The sequence below is a fragment of the Zea mays genome, chromosome 8, assembly GCF_902167145.1.
Source record: "Zea mays cultivar B73 chromosome 8, Zm-B73-REFERENCE-NAM-5.0, whole genome shotgun sequence".
NCBI lineage: Eukaryota > Viridiplantae > Streptophyta > Magnoliopsida > Poales > Poaceae > Zea > Zea mays.
This window is the reverse complement of record NC_050103.1, coordinates 103,934,969-103,943,318: the sequence shown is the minus strand read 5'-3', so window position 1 is coordinate 103,943,318 and position 8,350 is coordinate 103,934,969. Positions and strand designations below refer to the sequence as shown.

At 41.6% G+C, this 8,350-nt stretch overlaps 1 pseudogene; it reads left to right on the top strand.

Moving 5' to 3' along the window:
• The first annotated feature begins 6,123 nt into the window (after positions 1-6,123).
• Positions 6,124-7,335, top strand: LOC103635625 (pentatricopeptide repeat-containing protein At2g01390-like; annotated as a pseudogene).
• The last annotated feature ends 1,015 nt before the right edge of the window (positions 7,336-8,350 follow it).

The following is an 8,350-nucleotide window of genomic DNA, read 5'->3' as shown; positions in this document are numbered from 1 at the left end:
GCTCCAGCTACACTTCTTTTGCTTATTTTGGACTTGGCTTAACTGAGTTCTAGGCACTTAGACAAACATGTTTAGCACACAAAACAATTTACTAAGTGTCCAGAGCTTATCTTTATACTTGATCCATCTAAATTTGCATTATGTCCTCTTTGGAGCTCAATTTGCTTCAAATACTTTTGCTCATACATCATGTTAGTTTAAACATAATGTGTTGTGCATCTAATCACCAAAACAATATAGAAATGGCCCAAGGGCACATTTCCCTTTCACTACTCTCATGCGTGAGGGGCGATGGCCCTGTCCTATGGGGCCCATAACCCAGCGACTCACGCGCAATCGCATCGGTGGGGGGGGGATGATCGATAAATGGGCCAGGCGTGGCGTGTAAGGGAAGTGGGGATTGCGCCAACGGGGAGTGCGGCTGGGATTGAAGTGGTGGGCCGATTTTTGGTAATTTGGCCCAACCTGAGGTAAATTCCTTTCTTTTTCTTATGTTTATTTCTTTCTTATTTCTATTTATCTTTCCATTTCAGATTTACAAACTCAACTTCAAACCTAAGTTTGAATTTATCTTAGAATTAAATGCACAAGCAAAAAAACCACATGCAAAGTAAACTTTTATTTTAATTATCTATTTATCATTTTCATCTATGCAAATGCTCTTTAAGCATACAAGACAAAAATTATTTATTTTAGGCAAATAATCTATGAGGTGTAGTATCCATTAAAGGATACTTGAATCCATACTTTTATAGAGAATATCTCCAAATGTATTATTTAATATCCTACTCAAGAATCCTCTCATATTTCCTACTTCCTTTGATCACAAAAAAAAGTTCAGGCTTAAGTTTGATCTATATATTTTTTTCTTTAAGAGCAAATTTAATTTGAAAGGGAATTTTTATTAGAATGTTAAAAATTCCCAAAAGGAAATTTTGGCTATCATATGGTCTCCGATACGATTGCCCTCCAGGGGACATGCTGACTTTGAGTTTGTCTCACAATGCCCCAGCTATCTCCTCTCTAACTATATCAATGGCGACCGATGGTAATCCATTGGCTCTTTGGTCCATATGTGTGTGCTAGTGTATCATTATGTCGTTCTGTTGCCCATAGGTTTGGATTATGTGGAGTATTAATGTTGGCCCTAGGTACCCCATATTGCATGTTGAATCTTTTCGGCCTTCTAGGGGGTGCGAAAATGGCTCATACTCATGTGTGGGTGGGATTATTCCACGTCTTTGAGTGGCTGTGGATGCTAGAGAGACGTTAGTTTGGGGCTGGTAGGAGGGTTGTTGGTAATAATCTGCGATTTGCTCCACATACCCTGTCGTGGACAATCCGACGTGATATCCGGATGGTCCGATGATGTGCTTGGATGGTCTGTGCGCATAGCCGTACTGTCTAAGCATCTCTACCGTCTCTGGTGCTGTCTTCGGTGGCTCATCGTGGGGAACAGAGTCGACTGCCACTAGGCCGGATCGTCCGGATTCAGGCCTGGACTGTCCAGTCGTGCACAAGGGCGTTTGTTCCTCCCATATAGGTGGCAGAGGATGTGACTGTTCGCTATAGGAATTCATTAGCACCCCATAAAGTGGTTGGGATTGGGCATACCCATTTGCAGCCGATGGATCTTGTAGGTTATCTTTAGTTTGGACATCGTGTGATGGAAAACTAGAAATGATAGATTTATCGAATGCACGTGTTAATCTCGTATAATCTTCTTGTACACCCCCTAATATTTGTTGCATTTGTTCTCATCATTCATCTACATAAGATCGAAGGGCTTGGATGTCGTCCGTGTTACTTACATTAGGGGTCGCAGCAATAGGTCGGAGTGGCGCCAGGTTAATCTCATGTATACGGACGACTTTCTGGTTCTTGTCCACCTTGAAATTGGCCAAGTACTTCGACCTGGCCTCCTTGATCAGTTGCTCTGTGTACTCATCGAATTGATGTTGTTCTTCAACCGACAGTGCCTCCATAGTCGACTCAATGATATTGCTGATATCGGAGTAGTACTTGGGACCGACCATTAGGGACCGGTTCAATGGATCCAACCACCTTGATCCCCAATGGGTCGCATAAAAGTATGTTGGCACTGATTTGGATGCCAAACACTAGAAGTTATTCTGCTTGGCGGGCTCTCTGCGGCAGCACGGATGGTTCACAACCTGGAAGTAGGAGCGGGGTTCTCTATATCGAGCCAGACGGTCCGCGTGTGCGCAGGGTGGCAGCATTCGTCAACAGTACCTGGATCTCGCTCCACCGGAGGGATCTTGTCATGGAGGACAGATCCCAGGGTTTGTGTTGGGATCGACATGCCACCCAAGATGCCTTAAGATGATGTAGAGTTAAAGAGAGGCGAAGATTGAGACGAAGAAGGCTACTTTACTGGCTACTCCTAGGGCAAGAAAGTAAATGAATAGATAAACACGTTGATTGGTTCGGTTGATGGTGCACACAATCGGTCGTACCCATTTATATATATATATATATATATATATATATATATATATATACTACTTATTAAGAAGGTAAGAGTAGTCTGCCGTTCTGCCCTCCCCGTGTTCTGCCGTTCTGCCCTCTCCCATTCCTCGTACAGAAAAAAATCAAATTGTGGCTACTTAGGGATCAAACCTTGGATCTATTGAGTAGAATGCCTAGCCTTCCACCCTCTAGCCAACGTGACTCATGTTGAATTGTGTACAACTTCAACTAAGACTTTATTTGTGTTTAACCCACCGTTCACTCTGTATGCTCACTGAGTCTAGAAAAACATTTATAGCTTGGCCCCTGATCTTTCTGGAATTTGGGACGCAATCCAGGAAATAAAGAAAATAGGAAAAAGGAGTTTAGAAATTGATTTTTAGTTTAAAAATAATTGCAGAAACCCATTTAATTCATGGAAATTTCATATTAAATCCAAATGAGTTCATTCCAATTTCTATAATTCTATAATATTATTTTTTATCACATAATACCTCTATTTTGTCATGAAAACAACAATAAAATTGATTTCCTAATTAATCCTATATCAAATATATAGAAACTTTGGAAATTCGTAACTTCCCCATTTTAATTCTAAATTGAACTGTTCCAGTTGTGTTAGTCTCGTGTGAATATTTACTACGCAGTAACAACATTGATTATACCATGTTTCATACTTTTATAATTAGATATTTATTTATCCTATGTTAATTGGGTTAATCTATGTCTATTGGATTAATTTATTTAATAATATATTAATATAGTATTCTAACTTTATGGTTATATGATGTTTGACCATTAGTCTTGCAAACACACACACTTACCTTTTTGTTTAAGCAAAAGCGTATGGTGGTACGTGTTCGATGACTAACGATGTACGAGGGAATTTCTTCCGGTATATGTGAAACGTGCTCTCCAATAATGAGACCATGCAAATCGTGACATATATCGAAGTCTGCATGATACTGATGGTTGCAATATAGTGGTGAAACAGATAGATTATAAATAACAAAATTTATGTATGGCCAGAATCACAAATTGATTATGAAACATTTTCTCATAACGGTATAACACATATTTTGTATATAAGTTATCGTAGTATACTGGTATTATATATTCCCGTTGCAACGCACGGGCATTCAGCTAGTGTGTGTGTGTATATATATAAAGGGGTGGTCTGGACCCATTCCTAGGCATTTTCAAACAGAATCTCCGAGATTAGATGGATAACCACATACAAAAAAGGGGTTAATCACACCTATTTTGATCTGATCGCGGACCAAACCATCCGGCCGCACGTGCCTAGTGCCACAAATGGTGCTCAACAATTCGATTGTGAATAAATAGGAAATATAGAATCGCTTATGCTAATTCATATTTTGTTTTTAGATTGAGCTTGTAAATATTCATAAAAGGTAAATCTCAAATTTATAATATATATTCTTTGATAATAGATATAAAATTTGGACACAGATACAAATATATTTTCATCTTTTTATTTAGTGAGCAAATATTCTTTGATAATAGATATAAAATTTGGACACAGATACAAATATATTTTCATCTTTTTATTTAGTGAGCAAATAATGTATAAAACAATTTATACAAAAATTTATTCTTATTTGTAATAATATAATTGATTATATAAGAAAAGATTAGTATAAAAAATTATACATATCTATTTTAAAATATTAAATTTGTTCTAGCAATTCGGATACCCACTTTCATCCCTACCACACCAAACATGTTAACTAAAAGAAATATATGTCAATTCAAATTTTGTTCATAAGTCTAGAAAAATGGTGAGTTGCTTTTTAAAAAAAGTGAAAAAACTTGCCGCCACCGGTATACTAATAATTTGAAAAATAAAAAATTATAATCGTATTTACAAAAATATCTCATTTAAGTTAGGTCCACCTATATAATTTATAAAAACTAACTAGTATACCAAGATTTGCAAATTCTGTGCTAAAAATATACTCCCTTCATTTCAAAATATAGTTCCTTTTAGATTGAATAAACATTCATTAATTAACCTATGAATATAATTTCTATATATGTTTATATTCATTATTATTTGGATATGAATGTAGACGAAAAAAGGTTAAGAAAGAACTATATTTTGGAATAGACGGAGTAAAATGAGTATAGAAAGAAAAACAGGGGCGTGGGTTGGGTGTAGGGTTGGATATCGAGCTAGCTCGACTTGACTTGTCAGATGAGCCGGCTTATTAAGCTAACAAGCTGGCTCGGCTCGTTAAGCTAACGAGCCACAAAATCAGCTCGATTCGGCTCGTTTAGCTCTTGAGCTAGAGAAGAAAAAACAAATATGTATATAATAATTCATTTCTAGTTAATTTCAAAACTAATTTAACAATAGAAAATAGTAATTATACTTATAGTTTCACAGACCTCATCAATGTAACACTAAATTAACACGACCCATCACTCATCAATTCACAATTCATACACATGTTCATCAGCTTAACCCACAGTTATATTCGCATATACCAATTTATAATATAGACACTTTATCAATCATAAGTTTAACTCATAGACCATTAACACCACACATACATATAACATGTTAATCATTTGTAACATAAATAATATGCACGTAGTTTTGTTTTGCTGAAGTGTGATAGCTTGTTTAGTTCACGAGCTGACTCGTTAAAAATTGAACTGGCTCGTTAACGAACCGAGATAGAATATCAAATTAATTCATGAAAAATTTAGTCACGATTATTTGGTCCTGCCGCTGTATAGTTGGGCCATACAACAATACTCTCAGCTCCAGGGATCTCACTTCAGCCCGCAGCCTCCAATGCAACCTCAGCCCCCAACTTATAGGTGTACATTTGGGCCGGGCCTGATGGGCCAGCCCGAAGCACGGAAAAAAAGCACGACCTAGGCACGGCACGGCCCGATATATCGGGTCAGGTTTGGCCGAGGTCGCGGCCCATGAGCGGGCACGAGCACGGTCCGTTTAAGGCAGACACGAAATGACCCATATAGAGGCACGAAAAGGCCCATATATTTATTAAAATCACACTTTATTCCACACTTTCATGTACTTGATAAAGAAAATAAAGCTAGAGATAATGTTAGTTAGATGTTTTTTGTAGCTTTGAATAGAGTATGTGATGTAATTTTATTTTTTGTTATGAACATTAGATAATGAAATAAACTTACGAACTATATATAGAGCTGATTATACTCTTTTTCTTTCTAACAAAATGATTTATAAACGAGGTAGTCATTGCATAGCTCTGGTAACTTAATACAAATATTAAGTTTGCTTTTGGTCAAATTTATTTGTCTTATCTTTTATTTGTTTTAATAAATTTGTTTTGAATTTTGGGCTCTGATGTAAATTTCGGGCCAAAAATTGAATTTCGGGCTTTTATAATTTCGGGCCGCCCGAAATAAGCCCGGCATGTTTAAGCAATTACGGGCCAGACCGTGGACCGAGGGCTAGGCCCGTGGGCCGGCCCGACACGGCCCGAAATTCAAACGGACCGGACCGGCCCGAAATTCAAACAATACGGACTTTTTCGGGCTTGAGCTAGGCTGGACCGGGCGGCCCAAATGTACACCTATACCCAACTCATCGCCGGAGGACCAGGGCACCAGACCAACCCATCAGATGCGCGGACAAGGTGCTCGCCGCGGCACACCGCAACCACAACCACCTTCGAGCTACCACTACTACGGGCTGCTGCTGCCTGCTGGTCGCCAGACATGACGGCGCGTGCACTAGGGTGCGTTGAACCCCTAGTCACCGACCGCCATACTCCGTTGCAGCCGCCGGTTCCTTTCCTCGCCAGAACACCTCGCCGCCGCCAACCCAAAACCGCCGGGAAAGCCGAGCCATCTCCCACAGCCGGAGCCGCGCCGACCTACACCCGTGACGTCAGCCACCGCGCTACTGCCATCCTCCGCGACCACCCCTGTTCGGCGGCGCGCCCGCTCCTCCCCTCCATCCCCGGCCTCGCCAGGGACTCCCACACCGTGGCGCGCATGCTCAAGACCCACCCGCCGCTCCAGAAGGCCTTCATCTTCTTCCTCCTGGCGGTCACCGCGTCGCGCACCTTCCGCCACGACCGCTTCACCTACACCTCCATGATCCAGCTCGGGGAGGCCGGCCGCGTGCCGGCCATGCTCGGCCTCCTCGCCGAGATGCTCCGCGCCGTGTCGCGCCCAACGCCGCCACCTTCACCACCGTCATGCACTGGCTCGCGCGGGCTGGTGACGTCGACGGTGCCATGCGGGTGTGGGCGGAGATGAAGGCGAAGAGCAGGCCTACCGTCGTCAGCTACACCGCGTGCGTTAAGATTCTGTTCGACTTCGGGAGGGCAGAGGAGGCGCGGAGGGTGTTTAAAGAGATGGTGGCTGAAGGGCTGCGCCCCACCTGCAAGACCTACACTTTGCTCATCGAGAATCTCGCCGACACAGGTTAGTGTTCGACCAGATGCCTGAACTGAACTCGCTTTCAATTTTCTCATCATTAGTTTCACTTACTTTGACCTTATTATCAGAGTAAGAATGAAGTCATGGCAACCATTCCACTTTGTAGCCTTGAGAATGTATCTATTAGTGCACATCATTGAAGAATGGAATGGTTATTTAACAATATTAGAAGAACTAGCATTCTATTTTGAATCTTGGACCTGGCTGACTCCAGAAAATTTTGAAGCTACTCTTGACAATATTGACAAGCTGAAAGAAGCATGTGTAAAACCAGATAAAGCACTCTGCAACATTTTAGTACAGAAATGTTCCAGGGCTTGTGAGACATCAGTTCTTACTTGCATTCTTCAGTACATGAAGGAGCATTTCAATGTTCTTTGTCGACCTTTTTTTTTGGAAGCACTAGAAGCTTTAAAATCTAGTGGTGATACTAATGAACTTCTTCGGGAAGTAACCATCATTTTTCATGTGAAGGCATTGACAATGATCCAATATTGTCTGATCAAGGCTATCGTACTGATAGAAGTATTATTCTCTACCTTAGGTCCAATGTTATTAAAACATCGTTTAAACGCCAAAACATTGATTAGAGGCTGAAACGCCGAAACGTCACAGAATTAGGCATAAAGCGATGTTTTGCAGCGTTTAAACACCACATTTTGGCGTTTAATCGTTCTAAACCGTAAAACTCAGTGTTTCACACGTTTTAGACCTCTTCCCATCCATTAACTACTTTGGGCCCAGTCCTAAAGATCAGTCCAGCCTAGTCTCCACACGCTTTCCCTACTCTGCTCTCCTAAAGCCCGATGGCGGCGTGCGCAATGCTCTCTGTCGTCGTCGCTGAACTAAAGGTGCTGCTACCATCTGTTGGCTCTCGGAGAGGCGCAAGGAGGAGCTGCTCCATCCGCGCAAGGAGAGGCGGGGCCGCAGGCGCAGCCTTGCATAGCCGCGCTGGTCTTTGGGGGTGTTTGTTTCGGCTTATTTTCAGTTTCTGGCCGCCAAAAGCTGGTGCGGACTATCAAACACACAACTTTTTAGACCGCTTTTGTGAGAATCGCTTTAGTGAAAACCATCCAAAATCAACGTGAACACAGAATCGACCGAGTCGTCACGAAAGTAGGAATCCGTCACTTTCATATCCTAAACAGTATGAACCCTTTCATCTTCCTCCGCATGTAATCTCCACGATACTTAGATTCTCCCCACAGCTAGATTCTCTCCACAACCAGATTCTGAAAAAAAGCTCGTCAGAAAAAAGCCGAAACAAACAGACCCTTTGTCTGGCTCCATGGCTGTCATCCGCACCGCGTGACGTGTGTGCAAGGAAGGAGTTGCTCCGTGGCACAAGGAAGGAGGAAGGGAGTCGCTCCATGATGCAAGGAAGGAAACA